The following is an 18,154-nucleotide window of genomic DNA, read 5'->3' on the forward strand; positions in this document are numbered from 1 at the left end:
CAACCACTCCTGTGAGATAACAAAAAAATATTTAAACGGTGTTACTGTAGCCTTCTACTTTTAGCATATGTTGTGTACTTTTAAACATCTAGAAAGACTAGATGTTTCAAATAGGACCTAAGTTTTCCACTATATACACAGTAAAGTTGAATACATGGTACACGTGTAATAAAAACTCTAATTTGAAAGTGTTATTATTTATTTATTTATAGACAGAGTCTCACTCTGTTGCCTAGGCTGGAGTGCAGTGATGTGATCTTGGCTCACTGCAACCTCTGCCTCCTGGGTTCAAGCAATTCTCCTTCCGCAGCCTCCTGAGTAGCTGGGACTACAGGGATGCATCATCACGTCCAGCTAATTTTTGTCTGACTTCAGCAGACAGAGCTCCATGGAAACTACACCACCGTGCCCTCCCTGAAGGCAGAACTGTTGCTACCTTCCCTGCCCTGCCAGAGTAGGATTGCCACACTCCACCCAGTCAACACCCTCACACCCACCTGTAGGTGCAGGTCTTTCCCCACTGAAGCCAGTCTGTTAAGTCTGGAAGAAGTGACTGTTTCCACAAGTGCATAGACACCAACACCAACATATGGCTATAAAAAACAAACAAACAAAAAATCAAGGAAACATGAAACCACCAAAAGATCACAATAATTTTTCAATAATTGACCCTAAAGCAATGAAAATCTACAAATTGCCTGACAAGGAAATCAAAATAATTGTTTTAAGGAAGCTTAGTGAGCTACAAGAGAACACAGGTAGACAACCCAATTAAGTCAGGGAAACAATGCACAAACATAATGGGAAGTTCAACAAAGAGATAAAATAATCTTAAAACCTCAGAAATTCTGGAGCTGAAGAGTGCAATGAATGAAGTAGGAAATTCAGTAAACAGCCTCAACAGTAGACTTGATCAAGTGTAAGAAAAAAAAATTGGTGAACTTGAAGAGAAGCCATTTAATACTATTTAGTCAGAGGATAAGAAAAACGAAAAAAGAGTGAAGAAAGACTACAGTATTTATAGGACACCATTAAGTGAACCAATGCACATATTATGAGTTCTAGGCCGGGCGCAGTGGCTCACGCTGGTAATCTCAGCACTTTGGGAGACTGAGGCAGCGGATCACAAGGTCAAGAGATTGACACCATCCTGGCTAACACGGTGAAACCCTGTTTCTACTAAGAATAGAAAAAATTAGCCAGGCATGGTGGTGGGCACCTGTAGTCCCAGCTACTTGGGAGGCTGAGGCAGGAGAATGGTGTGAACCCGGGAGGTGGAGCTGGCAGTGAGCGGAGATCGCGCCACTGCACTCCAGCCTGGGCGACAGAGCGAGACTCTGCCTCAAAAAAAAAAAAAAAAAAAAAAAAGAACTCTAGAAGGAGAAGAGAAAGGGGTAGAAAGCTCACTTAAAGAAATAATGGCTGAAGACTTTCCACAGACTGTGGGAGGGAAATGGACATCCAGATTTCTGAATCTCAAAGATCCCCAAATAGGATCAATCACGGAAGACTACAAGTGCTCCTTAACAATGGAGGTCCTGATAAATCCATTGTAAGTTGAACATATTTTAAGTTGAAAATAGATTTAGGCCAGGCGTGGTGGCTCACACCTGTAATCCTAGCACTTTGGAAGGCCGAGGCAGGCAGATCACCTGAAGTTGGGAGTTTGAGACCAGCCTGGCTAACAGGGTGAAACCCTGTCTCTACTAAAAATACAAAATTACCTGGGCATGGAGGCATGTGCCTGTAATCCCAGCTACTCAGGAGGCTGAGGCAGGAGAATCACTTGAACCTGGGAGGCGGAGGTTGCAGTGAGCCGAGATCGCATCATTGCACTCCAGCTTTGGTGACAGAGTGAGATTCCATCTGAAAGAAAAAAAAAAAGGAAATATATTTAATATCCCAAAAAGCCATCGGTAAGTCAAAAAATTATAAGTTGAGCCATCATAAGTCCAGATTCTCCTCAACTTGTGATGGAGTTAAGTCCTGATAAACCCTAAAGTCTTTAAAAAATGTTAAGTAAAAACACCATGTTGGGAATTTTCTGTACACAAGACACATTTTAATCAAGTTGTCAAAAGTTAAGGCCAAATAAAGAATTTTTAAAGCAGCAAGAGAAAAGTGATTTGTCACTTTTAAGAGAATTTCTGTAAGAATATTAGTGGATTTCTTGGCAGAAACTTCGCAGAGTAGGAGACAGTGGGATGATATGTTCTAAATATTGAACAAAACACAACTTCTTTGTTTTTTTTTTTTTGAAACGGAGTCTTACTCTGTTGCCCAGGCTGGAGTGCAGTGGCACGATCTCGGCTCACTGCAAGTTCCGCCTCCCAGGTTCACGCCATTCTCCTGCCTCAGCCTCCCCTATAGCTGGGACTACAGGAGCCTGCCACCACACCCGGCTAATTTTTTGCATTTTTAGTAGAGATGGGGTTTCACCATGTTAACAAGGATAGTCTCGATCTTCTGACCTCGTTATCTGCCCGCCTCGGCCTCCCAGAGTGCTGCAATTACAGGCGTGAGCCACGGCACCTGCCCGGCCAAAACACAACTTTCAATCAGGAGTACTATACCAGGTAAAAGTATCCTTTAAAAGTGATGGAGAGAGAGTTTTTCTCAAACAAACAAAAGTGAAGGGAGTTCATTACCAGTAGACCTAACTTACTTATCATTTACTTGTCATGTCTGTTTGTTTCTTCTATCTGGAACAAAAAAAAAAATGCTTTAGAAACTTCTTTAAATTGAAATAAAATTATCCTAAACAGCAACACACACACAAGCATATGAAAGCATAAATCACACAGGGAAAGGTAAATATATAGACGTAGACAGATTCATGTAACACTGTAAAGATGGTGTATAAATAACCTTTAATCCTAATATAAAAGTTAATAGAGAAAATGTCACTAATGGATATACGATATAAAAAGATGCATTCTTTGTCTGCAAGAATACAAAGTGCTTGTGTGGGGGAGTAAAATGGTAGTGTTTTTGTAGGCAATTGAATTTAAAATAGAAGGTTAAAAACTGTAAGATATTTTACACAAGCCTTTATCTAATAGCAAAGAAAAAAACCTGTAACAGATACACAAAAGATGAAAATTCAAAGCATATTGCTACAAAAATCATCAAACAACAAAGGAAGACAGCAAGAAAACAAGAGTCAAAACAATGCAAGACAAATAGAAAATAATTAACAAAATGGCAATGGTAGGTCCTCATCAATAATTACTTAAATGTAAATGGATTAAGTTCACCAATCAAAAGGTGGAGAGGCTGGGTGTGGTGGCTAATGCCTGTAATCCCAACAATTTGGGAGGCCCAGGTGGGAAGATTGCTTGAGCCCAGGAGTTTGAGACCAGCCTGGGCTCAAACTATGTCTTTAACATAGGGAAACCCCATATCTACAAAAAAATTTTAAAAATTAACCAGGTGTGGTTGCACATGTCTGCAGTCCTAGCTACTCGGAATGCTGAAGTGGGAGGATCTCTTGAGGCTGGGAGGTTGAGGCTGCAGTGGGCTTGCCACCGAACTCTAGTCTGGGTAACAGTCTGAGTGACCTTGTCTCAAAAACAAAACAAAACAAAACAACAAAAACCCCACAAAAGGTATAGAGTGACTGAATGGATAAAAAACAAGATCCAGTCATATGCTGTCTATAATAGATACACTTTACTTATTGTTTCCAGGTTTTAAAAATTACCTTTATTAAAAAAACTTTTTTTTTTTTTTTTTTTTTTTTTGAGGTGGCAGTCTTGCTCTGTTGCCCAGGCTGGAGTGTAGTGGCGTGATCATAGCTCACTGGAACCTCAATCTCCTGGGCTTCCTGCCTCTGCCTTCTGAGTATTTGGGGCTACAGGCATGTACCACTGTGCCGAACTATTATAATTATAGTTTCTTTTTTTTTGTAGAGATGGGGGTCTTGCTCTGTTTCTCAGGCGTGTTTTAAACTCTGGCTTCAAGTTATCCTTCTGCCTCATCCTCGTCAAATGTTGGGATTACAGAAGTGAGCTACCACACCGGGTCTAACTTTTATTTTTAAAAAGTTAATACATGCATTATAGGAAAGTGAAAAACACAAGAAGCAAAGAACAAAGTTGTCCACAATCACAGGCAGTTTACAGTTTGCTGTGTCCTTTTAGGTCCTGTGTGTGTTTAGACACAACATCCAGTTTTACTGGATTGAGAGCATACAGTATGTATGTATCATGCTTTTTCATACATCATGAATATTTACCAATTTAAAATCCCGAAGTGATATGAATATTTTGATAACCAAGAATATACGACATCGACTCAATCTGTTAGAAAAAAGTATAATCCTACCTCTTTTGGGACAAAAATTTCATAGAAGACAAAAATGGCAACACTACTCTAGATAAAGGTATTGGCGGAATTCCGATTAACATACTGCATTTCCGTAGTGTTCAATTTAAAGTGAAACATAAAGCAACAGAGTATACCAAGTATAGTTTCTAAGATAATTCATTATCAGATCTATACCATTCAGTTGTTAGCAAGGAGGTATATTTCCGTTGAATTACTTAATTTATTCCTGCAGTTCAGCCAAAGAGATGCACATACATCAATTGGCTACAATCAAAATGTAAATATGAACGCATCTGCATACATCTCTCCCTTCACACTTCCTTCTGCTCCTCTGCTGCCTAACTAACAAGTCCTGTTATACACTGCTCAGGGAGGGGTTAACAATTCTGTATCCAAGGTGCATTTTTTGTATCCATTATAATAAGATATTTACAAATTGGCTAATTCACTGGCTCTACCTTTTTTTTTTTTCAGATGGAGTTTTGCTTTTGTTGCCCATGCTGGAGTGCAACAGCGGGACCTTGGCTCACCACAACCTCCGCCTCCAGTGTTTAAGCAAGTCTCATGCCTCAGCCTCCCCAGTAGCTGGGATTACAGGCATGTGCCACCACGCCCAGCTAATTTTGTATTTTTAGTAGAGACAGGGTTTCACCATGTTGGTCAGGCTGGTCTCGAACTTCCAACCTCAGGTGATCCGTCCACCTCAGCCTCCCAAAGTGCTGGGATTACAGGCATGAGCCACCGCACCCAGCCACTAGCTCTACTTTTTATCATACATTGTTTGCTCAGGGTGTTCCTATTTAAAAGATAATTTCAGGCCGGGCTGGACTTGAACTCCTGACCTCAGGTGATCCACCTGCCTCGGCCTTCCAAAGTGCTGGGATTACAGGCATGAGCCCCTGTACCCAGCCTGAAAGTGTCCTTTAAGTAGGAACATTCTAGCCTGGAACTCTTTTCCTTCCTACTTCTGTCAACCCAACAGGCAGATATAAGCATCTATAGTACTTAGCAGGGATTTTCACAATTTCACTTCCATAAGGGTTACGAACAGTCTGTTCTATGAATTTTAACACAAAATAGACTCAATATATTAGTTTACTAACTCTCCTTTTGTCATACGCTGGTGACCTCTTTAACATCTAGAAGGACTAGATGTTGTAAATCAGGACTTGCTTGTCTTTTATGTATGGTATAAACACAGTCAAGTAAAAGACAATGTAGGGACATAAGGGACAGTGGCCAATTGTGCCTCACCATACACACACTGGTATCAAACCCTTTGCAATTCCTTCTCCTCTTTTCTTCCTGAACCAGCATGAATATAGTAATGTGTACTGCTCAGAGAAGTGGTGTGATCAATTTCCAAAAGTCAATATTTCATATGAATTTTACAAAAGGAGATTTGCACAATGTGTTCTTTATTACCTCTACATTTAATATACTTTGTGCACCTCTAAACACCTAGATGGAGTAGATGTTTCAAATAAAGACTTAAGTTTGTCTTCTATATACACAGTAGTATTGAATAAGCTACACACATGTAACAATGGTTATATCTGAAAGTATCTTCTATATTGTTCTGGTCTAAAATCCTTCATTTCTTCCAGTTCCTCTCCACCACCAACCCGATGGATGTAAGTACATGTGTCACTTAGATGTGATGTTATCATTTTACTTCTAAAAGTCCTTTTGAGAAGACAGCTTTTCTGTGAATTGTACAGAATGTACAAAATTGTACACTTCTGTGAAGTTTACAAAATGAATAGATACACTGTAGAATTAAAGACACATGTAGGTTGACAGTAAAGGGATAGAAAAAGATATTTTATAAAATAGCAACCAAAAGAAACCAGAGGTGGCTATACTTATATCAGACAAAATAGACTTTAGGTCTAAAACTGCCTGTAGACACAAGGAAGATCATTGTATAATGATAAAAAGGTCAGTTCTACAGGAAAATATAACAATCATGTACATACCCAACATCAGAGCGCCTGAATATATAAAGCAAATATTGACAGATCTAAGCACAGGAACTGACAGCAATACATTAATAGTAGGGAACTTCAATACCTCATTTAGGATAAGGGATAGAACATCCAGACAGAAAATCAATAAAGAAACAGCTGACTTGAACAACACTATGGAACAGATGGACCTAACCACCACATGCAGAACTTCTTATCCAACAGCAGAAGTATGCACGTGTTTCTCAGGCACACACAAAACGTTCTCTGGGATAGATCACATATTAGGCCACAAAATGAGTCTTAACAAATTTAAGACATTCAAAATAATTCTAAGTATCTTTTTCAACCACAGTGAAATGTAACTACTAATCTATAACAGCAAGAAAATGGGAAAATTCACAAATATGTGGAAACAAAGCACACTCCAGAACAACCATTGGCTCAAAGAAGATATCAAAAGGGAATTTAAAAAGTGTCTCAGCAAGGCGCAGTGGCTCACGCCTGTAAGCTCAGTACTTTGGCAAGCAGGTGGGCAGATCACTTGAGGTCAGGAGCTCCAGACTAGCCTGGTTAACATGGTCAGGAGTTCAAGACTATGCTGGCCAACATGGTGAAACCCCATCTCTACTAAAAATACAAAAAATTAGCCTGGCATGGTGGCATGCACCTGTAATCCCAGCTACTCCGGAGGCTGAGGCAGGAGAATCGCTTGAACCCAGGAGGCGCAGGTTGCGGTGAGCTGAGATCATGCCACTGCACTCCAGCCCGAGCGACAGTGAGACTCCGTCTCAAAAAAAAAAAAAAAAAAAAGAAAAGAAAAAAATCTCAGTATTGAATTTCCCTGTTCCTTTAGCAAAGATAAGTTGACTATATTTATATGTGTCTCTTTCTGGGCTCTCTGCTTTCTTCCCTTGATCTGTTTGTCTTGACAACCATAGCTTTATACTAAGTCTTAAAGTCAGGAAGTATCTGACTTGTTCTACTCCTTCAATTTCATGTTGCCTATTCTGGGTCTTTTGACTTTTCATATAAACTTTAGATTTCATTTGTTGAAATCCACAAACAATTTGCTGGCATTTTGATTGGGATTTTGATTATGTTGAATGTATAGATCCAGTTGGGAAGAACTGATATCTTGACAATATTGTCTTCCAATTAATGAATATGGGAATATTTCTTCATTTATTTAGTTCTTCTTTGATTTTGTTCATCAAAAAATTATAGGCTTCCTTATATAGATCTTGGATGTGTTTCTTAGGCTTATACCTAAAGATATCATTTCGTGGTTGCTCATGTAAATTGTATTGTGTTTTTAATTATAAATCCCATTTATTCATTGTTGGTATACAGGAAAGCAATGGACTTTTATATATTAAACTTGTATCTTGCAACTTTGCTACAACTGCTTATCAGTTCCAGTTTTTTGTTGATTCTTTCAGACCTTCTACGTAGATTATACCATCTGCTCAACACATATCAAAAATATTAGCATTTTGGTGTATATCTTTATAGAGTCTTTTAAAAATAAATTAGATACATTTACATTTATTATGTGTATATACACATAATTGTATGTAACATAAATGTTACATAATTGGGATTCAGTGAGAAGGCTTTTAGTTTCTTTTCTGAGATGCTAGGTACTTGTGAGTTATGACTTCTATTCTCACAAGAAAAATCCTGCAGAAACCAAAAATCAACAACTCTTTATCAGTCAGATGATTGAGGTCACACGGCAAGGCACTTCACCTACAATTGGCGAGAGAAGTTAATACACAGAATCAAAGCTTACTGGAGGCCAGGAGCGGTGGCTCATACCTGTAATGCCAGAACTTTGGGAGGTCGAGGTGGGTGGATTGCTTGAGCCAAGGAGTTGGAGGCCAGCCTGGCAGCAACATGGCGAAATCCCATCTCTACTAAAAATGCAAAAATTAGCCAGGTGTGGTGGCACACACCTGTGATCCCAGCTACTCGAATGGCTGAGGCAAGATGGCTGCTTGAACCCAGGAGGTGGAGGTTGTAGTGAGCCAAGATTGTGCCACTGCACTCCAGCCTGGGTGACAGAGAGAGACCCTGACTGAAAAAAAAAAAAAAAAAAAAAAAAAAAAAAAAAAAAAAGCTTACTGGAGCAGAAGCTCACTGCAGTAGCGAGAAGCAGATTCCTTTTACTCAGTACATTGTGTCTGTCCTTCAACAAAAGATTACAGGGCAAATTGAAAGACAAGCATCATAACTAGACCCATGTATTGTAGAGATTTGGGATAGCCTGACAGGGAATTTAAAATAACTATGGTTAACGTGTTAAGGCCTCTAATGGAAAAAGTGAAAAACATGCAAGAACAGATGCATAATATAAGCAGAGAGATGGTAACTTTAATAAAGAATCAGGACTAGCCGGGAGCCCAGAGATCTAGCACCTGGAGCAGCATGGCCAAGCCTTGTGGAGTGCACCTGAGTGAGGATGCCTGAAAGCAGGTGGAGGTCTTCAGGCAAAATCTTTTCCAGGAGACTGAGGAATTCCCCTACAGATTCTTGCCACAGAAAATCATATCTGAATCAGCTCTTGCAAGAAGACTCCTTCAATGTGGCTGATCTGACCTCCCTCTGAGCACCACTGGAATCCCCATCCCAGACCCTCTATCCAAGAATGATGAGTTGGAAACAGATAAGCAGGAGAAGAAAGAAGTCTCCCTGGCATGAGAAGGTCCTGTTCCTGTTTCCCTGGTTAAGACGGAAATCTGGACTCTCAAAGAGAAATGCATTCTGGTGATCACATGGATCCAGCATCTGATCCCCAAGATTGAGAATGGACATTATTTTGGGGTGTCACTCCAGGATAAGATGCTAGAGAGGATGAATGCAGTCAAGACCAAAGTGGAAGCCTTCCAGACAGCCACGTCTAAGTACTTCTCAGAACATGGAGATGCTGTGGCCAAGGCCTCCCAGGAAATTCATGTAATGGATTATTACCAGGCCTTGGTGCACAGGCAAGATGAGGCACCCTATGGGGAGATCGGGGACACTGTGCTTGACCTGAGGGCTTTCTACGCTGAGCTTTATTGTAAGTTCAGAAGCAACCTGGAGAAAATTGTCAACCCAAAGGGTGGAGAGAAGCCATCTATGTCCTGAGCCCAGGGCTAGAAGAGAAATAAATGACTTACACTTTGTGTGGATTAAAAAACAATAATCAAGGCCTTTTCCTCTCAGAAGTCCCGTCTCTCACACTAGAGAGAGAGAGAGCTGTTTTCGTTTCTCTTTCTTTTACCTATTAAACCTCTACTCCTAAACTCCTATTAGTAATAATAATAATAATTATAATCAGGCCATGTGTAGTGGCTTATGCCTGTAATCCCAGCACTTTGGGAGTCTGAGGCAGGAACATTGTTTGAGTTCAGGAGTTCAAGACCAGCCTAAGCACTATAGTGAGACCTCCTCTCTTAAAAAAAAAAAAAAAAAATCGCCAGACATGGTGGTGCATGCCTGTGGTCCCAGCTACTTGGAAGACTGAAGCAGGAGAATCACTTGAGCCTGGTGGTCGAGGCCACAGTGAGCTGTAATTGTGCCATTGCACTCCAACCTGGGTGACAGAGTGAGACCTCATCTCATTAACAAAACCAAACCAAACAAAAAATAGGCCGGGTGCAGTGACTCACGCCTATAATCCCAGCACTTTGGGAGGCTGAGGCGGGCAGATCATTTGAGGTAAGGAGTTTGAGACCAGCCTGACCAACATGGGGAAGCCCCGTCCCTACTAAAAATACAAAAATTAGCTAGGGGTGGTGGCAGGTGCCTATAATCCCAGCTACTTGGGAGGCTGAGGCAGGAGAGTCACTTGAACCTGGGAGGCAGAGGCTGCAGTGAGCCGAGATCACGCCACAGCACTCCAGCCTGGGTGACAGAGCGAGACTGTGTCTCAAAATAATAATAATAATGATAATCATCATCATCATCAAAAGGATATGCTAGAAATAAAGAAAACACTATACTAGAAATGAAGAATGCCTTTTATTTGATTGATCAAGAGGCAGGACACAGCCAAAGAAAGAATCAGTGAGCTTGAAGAAATGTCGGTAGAAACTTCCAAAATGGAAATGCAGAGAGAGAAAACAATGAAAATGACAGAATATCCAAGAAATACAGGAAAATTATCAAAGATTTAACTTGTGTATAAAGGTGACATTAGAGGGAGCAGAAAGAGAGAAAGGGACAGGGGTCATACTGGAAGTCATAATGACTGAGAATTTCTCAAAATTAATAATAGACAGCATACCACAGGTACAGGAAGCTCAGAGAACACCAAGCAGGATCAGTACTACAAAATCCATCCCTGGGCATGTCACATTCAAGCTGCAGAAAATCAAAGACAGCAAGGAAACCTTGAAAGAAGTCAGAAATAAAAAGCACTTTATAGAGAGAGGAGCAAGGATAGTATCATACTGGATTTCTCTTGAGACCCATACAGGCAAGAAGAGAGTGAAGTGAAAGAAGTTGAAAGAAGAAAACCACCAACCTAGAATTTTGTATCCAGCAAGATTGTCCTTCAAAACTGAATGATAAATAAAGACTTTCCCGGACAAATAAATGTTGAGGGAATTTGTCACCAGTGACACTGCAATAAATGTTAAAAGAAATGCTTCAGAGAGAAGGAAAATGACATAAAAAGAGACTTGGATCTACTTAAAGAAAGGAATAGTGTTAGAGAGAAATAAATGAAGGTAAAATAAAGTAAATAAAGTCTTTTTAAAATTCCTGATTGATCCAACAGATAACTGTTTGTCCAAAATAACAATAGAAACAATAATAATGTATTTGGTAGTTATAGCTTATGGATAAATTAAATAATTAAATAAGGGAAAGTAACAATACAAGGGATGGGAGCATTGGGAATAGTCTGCTCTAAGGTGTGTGCATCAGCTGTGACGAAGTGGTATAGTATAATTTGAACATGGACTTGGATTGGCTGTAAATGTATACTGCAAACTCAAGGGCAATGACCAGAAAAAGCTAAAAAGGGACATAATTGATTTTTTGAGAGGTGAGAAAATGGAGTTACATAAAGTAATCAATTAAAAAGACAGAAGGCAGAAAAAGAGTGAAAGACAAAAAAGAAACAAAGAACAAGGACAAAAATACAAAATAGTAACAAGCATAGAAGATATTAATCCAACTATCAATAATCACTTAAATCTTAATCATAAATACACCAGTTAAAAGAGATTATCAGAGTGAATTAAAGCAAAATAGAAGTAACTATATACTGTGTACAAGAAACCCACCCTAAATATAAAAATACAGATAGATTAAAAGTAAAAGGATGGAGAAAGATGAGTCATGTCTTTTAGTCAGGGTTCTCCAGAAAAGCAGACTGATGGGAGACAAATAGATAGATAGATAGATGACAAGTGGCTTATTAGAGGAATTGGCTCACTCTGTTATGAAGGCTGAGAATTCCCATGACAGACTGTCTGCAAGCTGGAGAACCAGGGAAGCTGGTAGCCGGTTCAGTGCAAGCATGAAGGCCTCAGATGCAAGGATGCCTATGGTATAACTCTCAGTCTGAGCCAAAGGCCTGAGAGCTGGTGGGGAGAGGGGGTCTGGTGTAAGTCCCAGAGCACAACAGCTGGAGATCCCAGAGTTCTGACACTGAAGGGCAGGAGAAAATGGGCATCTTGGCTCTGGAAGTGAGAGAGTTTACCCTTCCTCTGCCTTCCATCCAGGCCCCCAGTCAATTGGATGGTGCCCACTCACATTACATCTGGATCTTCCCCACTTTGTCCACTGACTCACACACTAATCTCCCCCAGATATACCCTCATAGACATACCTGGGGCTACCCAATTATTCTAATCAAAAGCCAAACACTTTCAGCAGAAGAGGGATGGTTTCAGTGCCTACTGACGCACTGAGAATAATTGATCCTTTACTAGCTTTCTGGGTATCTTTTAATCCAGTCAAGTTGACAGCCCCAATCTACCATCACACCATGCTAATACAAATCAAAGGAAAGTTAGAATAGCTATATTAATTTATGACAAAGTAGACTACAGAGCTAGGAAAATTATCTGGGATAAAGAGGGGCACTACGTAATGATAAAGAAATCAATTCTCCAAGAAGATATAGCAATCCTTACTGTATATGTGCCTAACAGCAGAGCATCAAAATATATGAGGCAAAAACTGATAGAACTTCAAGGAGATATAAACAAATCTGCTACTATAGTTGTAGACTTCAACACCCCTCTGTCAGTAACTGACAGATCCAGCAGACAGAAAATCAGTAAGGACATAGTAGAACCAAATAACACCATCAACTAAATGGATCTGAAATTTATATAATACATCACCCAACAACAGCAGAATTCACATTCTTCTCAAGCTCCTATGGGACATGGAACATTCACCATTCCAGGCCATAAAACACACCCTTAACACGTTTTAAAGAATAGAAATCATACAAAGTAAGCTCTCAAACCACAATGAACTTAAACTAGAAATCAAAAACAGGAATATAGCTGGAAAATCCCCAAATACTTTAAGAATATACTTTTATTGTATTTTATTTTTAGAAATGAGGTCTTGCTCTGTCTCCTAGGTTAGGGTGTAGTGGCATAATCATAGTTTACTGCATCCTTGAACTGGGCTCAAGCAATTTTCCTGCCTCAGTCTCCGAGTAGCTGGGACTGCAGATGCATGCTACAATGCCTGGCTAATTTTTAAATTTTTTGTAGAGATGGGGGTCTCACTCTGTTGCCAATGCTGGTCTTAAACACTTGGGCTCAAGCAATCCTCCTGTCTCAGCCTCCCAAAACATTGGGATTACAGGTGTGAGCCACTGCACACAGCCTAAACAATATATGCTTGAATATCACATGGGTCAAGGAAGAAATCTCAAGAGAAACTTTAAAAATATTTTTTAACTATAAGAAAATAAAAATACAACTTATCAAAGTTTGTGGGCTGCAGCAAAAGCAGTGCTTAATGAGAGATTTATACCATTAAATGCATATATTAGAAAAGAAGAAATATCTAATACCAATAATCTAAACTTCCACTTTAGGAGACTAGACAAGGAAGAGCAAATTAAATTCAAAGTAAACAGAAGAAAAGAAATAACAATTAGAGCAGAAATTAATGGCATTGAAAAGAGGAAATCAAAAGAGAAAATAAAACTAAAAGCTGATTCTTTGAAAAGATCAGTACAATTGATGTCTCAGTCCATTTACTGTCGCTATAAACGAATACCTGAGACTGGGTAATTTATAAAGAAAGGGAAGTTATTTCCTACAGGTCTGGAGGCTGGAAAGTCCAAGGTCCATGTGCTGTGTCTGGTGAGGACCTTCGGGCTGGTGGACACTCTTCTCTGCAGAGTCCTGCGGAGGTGCAGGGCATCACATGTGAGAGCACTTATGAGAGACTGCCAAACTGGCTTTTATAACAGACCCACTCTTGTGATAAGTAGCCCACTTCCTCAATAACCCATTAATTGATTAATCTGTGAATGAATTAATACATTCATGAGTGCAGAGCCCTCATGACCCAGTCACCTCCCAAAAAGTCTACCTCTCAACACTGCTGCACTGGGGATGAAGTTTTAATGTCAGTTTTGAAGGGACAAACATTCAACCCATAGCATTTGATATAACTCTATGTAGGCTAAGAAAATAAGAGAGAAGACGGAAGTTACTAATATTAGAAATGAAAGGCCATCACTGCTGATCCCATGGACATTAAAAGGGTAATAAAGGAAGATTAGGAACAACTCTATGTCCACAAATTTGATAATGTAAATGATATGGGCCAATTCTTTGAAAGACACAATCTACCTAAACTCACACAAGAAGAAATAGATAATCGGAATAGACCTATTGCTATTAAAGAAATAGAATTGAAAATAACCTTCCAAAACAGAAAGCACCAGGCCCAGATGCATTCACTGGTGAATTCAATCAAATTTTTTTTTTAGACTTTTGTTTTAGATTCAGGGGTACATATCCAGGTTTGTTATATAGGTAACCTTATGTCATGGGGGGTTTGTTGTAGAGATTGTTTCATCACCCAGGTACTAAGCCTAGCACCCAATACTTATTTTTTTCTGATCCTCTCCCCTCTTCCCACCCTCCATCCTCAAGTAGGCTACAGTGTCTGTGGTTCCCCTCTTTGTGTCCATGTGTTTTCATCACTTAGCTCCTTCTTGTATGTGAGAATATGCAATATTTGGTTTTCTGTTCCTGTGTTAGTTTGCTGAGGATGATGGCTTCCAGCTCCATCTATGTTCCTGCAAAGGACATGATTTCATTCCTTTTTATGACTGCATAATATTCCACAGTATATATATATACCACATTGTCTTTATCCAATCTACAGTGGTCATTTAGGTTGATTCTAGGTCTTTGCTATTTTGAATACTGCTGCAACGAATATACACATGCATGTGTCCTTATGGTAGAACAATTTATATTCCTTTGGGTATATACCCAGTAATTGGATTGCTGGGTCGAATGGTAGTTCTATTTTTAGTTCTTTGAGGAATTACCACACTACTTTCTACAATGATTAAACTAATTTTTACTCCCACCAACAGTGCATAAGTGTTCCATTTTCTCTGCAACCTCATCAGTACCTGTTATTTTTCCCCCCATTTTTTGTTTTTTTTTTTTTTGAGACAGAGTCTCGCTCCGTAAACCATACTGGAGTGCAGTGGCATGATCTCTGCAACCTCTGTTTCCTGGGTTCAAGCAATTCTCTGCCTCAGCTATACAACGAATAGCTGGGATTACAGATGCCTGCCACCACGCCCAGCTAATTTTTGTATTTTTAGTAGAGACGGGGTTTCACCATCTTGGCCAGGCTGGTCTTAAACTCCTGACCTCGTGACCCACCCTCCTCGGCCTCCCAAAGTGCTAGGATTACAGGAATGAGCTACTGTGCCCAACCATTTTTTGACTTTTTAATAATAGCTGTTCTGACTCATGTGAGATGGTATCTCACTGTGGTTTTAATTTGCATTTCTCTAGTGATCAGAGATACTGAGCTTTTTTCATATGCTTGTTGGCTACATGTATGTCTTCTTTTGAAAAGTGTCTGTTCATGTCCTTTGCTCACTTTTTAATGGGGTTGCTTGTTTTTTTTCCTTGTGAATTTGTTTAAGTTCTTTATAGATGCTCTATATGAGACCTTTGCCAGATGCATAGTTTGCAAATATTTTTTCCCATTCTGTAAGTTGTCTGTTTACTCTGTTGATAGTTTCTTTTGCTCTGCAGAAGCTCTTAAGTTTAATTCCATCTCATATATCAATTTTTGCTTTTGTTGTGTTTGCTTTTGGCATCTTCATCATGAATCTTTGCCGGTTCCTATGTCCAGAATGGTGTTGTCTAGGTTGTCTTCCAGGGTTTTATAGTTTTGGATTTTACATTTAAGTCTTTCATCCATTTTGATCAACCAAATAATTAAGGAGTAAATTATACAAATTCTCTATAATCTCTTCCAGAAAACAGAAGCAGTGGGGAACCTCCTAATTCATTCTATGAGGCCAAAATTACCCTAATACCAAAACCAGACAAGGCATTACAAGAAAAGAAATCCATAGACCAGTATCTGTAATGAATATAAATGTAACAATCCTCCAAAATATTAACATATAAAATGCAACAATATATACAAAGAGTTTCTACATTAGAACTAGTGGGATTTATTCCAGGTTTACAAGAGTAATTCAACATTCAAAATCAATTAGTATAATCACATCAGCAGGCTAAAGAAGAAAAAAAATCACATAATTATACCAGTAGATGCAGTAAAAATATCGACAAAATTCAACATCTGTTAGTGATAAGTACTCTCAGAAAACTAAGTATATGAGGGAACTTTCTCAACTTGATAAAGAAGATCTACACAAACGGCTAACATTATATCTAAGGTGAGAAGCCATAAATTTTCCTGCTAACAACAGGAAAAGGCCAATGATTTCCCTTCTTGGCACTTCTATTTAACATTGCGCTAAAATCCTAGGTAATACAAGAAGCAAGAAAAGAAAAAAAAAGGTGTATAGATTGGGAAGGAAGACATAAAACTTTGTTTGCATATGACATCACTGTCTATGTAATAAATCCCAAAGAATCAACTACAATAAAAACTCCTGGAACTATTAAATGATTATATCAAGATACAAGGTTATTATACAAAAGTCAATTGGTTTTCTATATACCAGCAATGAACAATTAGAATTTACATTAAAAACATACTATTGTTTATGTTAATACCAAAAAAATAGATATAAATCTAACAGAATATGTATAAAATCTATGTGAGGAAACCTACAATTCCCTGTGCACAAAATCAAAGAAGATCTAAATATATGGAAAGGCTTGGTGCAGTGGCTCATGCCTGTAATCCCAGAGGCTGAGGCAGGTGGAAAGCTTGAGTCAAGGAGTTTGAGACCAGCCTGGGCAACGTGGCGAAATCTCATCTCTACAAAAAAATACAAAAAATTAGCTGGGTTGGGGGGCATGCACCTGTAGTCCCAGCTGCAAAGGAGGCTGAGGTAGGAGGATTGCTTGAGTCTGGGAGACAGAAGTTGCAGTGAGCCATGATTATCAGCCTGGGTGACAGTGAAAAAGAAATTATATATATACTTGTATGTGTAGTTATATATATAGCACATATACATATATAATATATACATATACATGTATTATATATATAAGATACATACACACATACATATACACACACACACACATATATATAAAATTGTATATGTAATAAATCCCAAAGAATCATCAACATTAAAATCTCCTGGAACTATTAAATGATTATATCAAGATTGTAGGATATAAGATTATTATACAAAAGTCAGTTGCTTTTGTATATACCAGCAATGAACAATTAGAATTTACATTAAAAACATACTATTATGTACCAAAAATACTTAGGTATAAATCTAACAATATATATATATATGTATGGAAAGATTTTCCATGTTCATGGATAGATTGTCAAGATCTTCCTGGTTTGATCTACACATTAGATACAATCAAAATGCCAGCAAGTTGTTAGTAGATATCAACAAACTGAATCTAAAGTTTATATGGAGAGGCAAAGGAGATTTAGAATAGGCAACATGAAATTGAAGGAGAAAAACAAATTAGATACCATCTGATTTCAAAACTTACTATAGAGCTACAGTTGCCAAGACAGTGTGGTAGATAAACAGATCAAGGGAAGAGAGCAGAGAGCCCAGAAAGGAACCCACACAGATATAGTTGACATATCTTTGATAAAGGAGCAAGGACAATTCAATGTTGAAAATACAGCCTTTTCAACAAATGGTGCTGGAACAACTGGCCAACCACATGCAAAAACATAAATCTAGACACAGACCTCACATCTTTCGGAAAAATTAACCCAGAATACATCGTAGACCTAAATGGAAAATGGAAAACTATAAAACTCTTTAGAATATACATAGAAGATGACTTTTTAGATACAACACCAAAAGCATGATCCATGAAAAAGATTAATTGATAAGCTGGACTTCAAAAGTAGAAAACTTCTGCTCTGTGAAAGAGACAGTCAAGAGAATGAAAAGATAAGCCAGAGACTTGGAGGAAAAAAATTGCAAAAGCCACACATACGGTAAAGAACTGTTATCCAAAATATACAAAGAACTCTTAAAACCCAACAACAAGAAAACAAACAACCCAATTAAAAAGTGGGCCAAAGATCGTAAGAGACACCTCACCAAAGAAGATGTACCCATGGCAAATAAGCATGTGAAAAGGTGCTCCACATCATACGTCATCAGGGAATTGCAAATTAAAACAATCAGAACGGGCACGGTGGCTTATGCCTGTAAT

At 38.7% G+C, this 18,154-nt stretch overlaps 1 protein-coding gene and 1 pseudogene across 1 annotated transcript in view; both read left to right on the forward strand.

Annotated features, from left to right (window-relative positions):
* Positions 1 to 18,154, forward strand: part of DPYSL2 (dihydropyrimidinase like 2) — a 145,663-nt gene that overhangs the window by 25,490 nt on the left and 102,019 nt on the right. The window lies entirely within an intron of this gene.
* Positions 8,727 to 9,428, forward strand: LOC111545631 (annotated as a pseudogene).

Source organism: Piliocolobus tephrosceles, chromosome 7 (genome assembly GCF_002776525.5).
Source record: "Piliocolobus tephrosceles isolate RC106 chromosome 7, ASM277652v3, whole genome shotgun sequence".
Classification (NCBI taxonomy): domain Eukaryota; kingdom Metazoa; phylum Chordata; class Mammalia; order Primates; family Cercopithecidae; genus Piliocolobus; species Piliocolobus tephrosceles.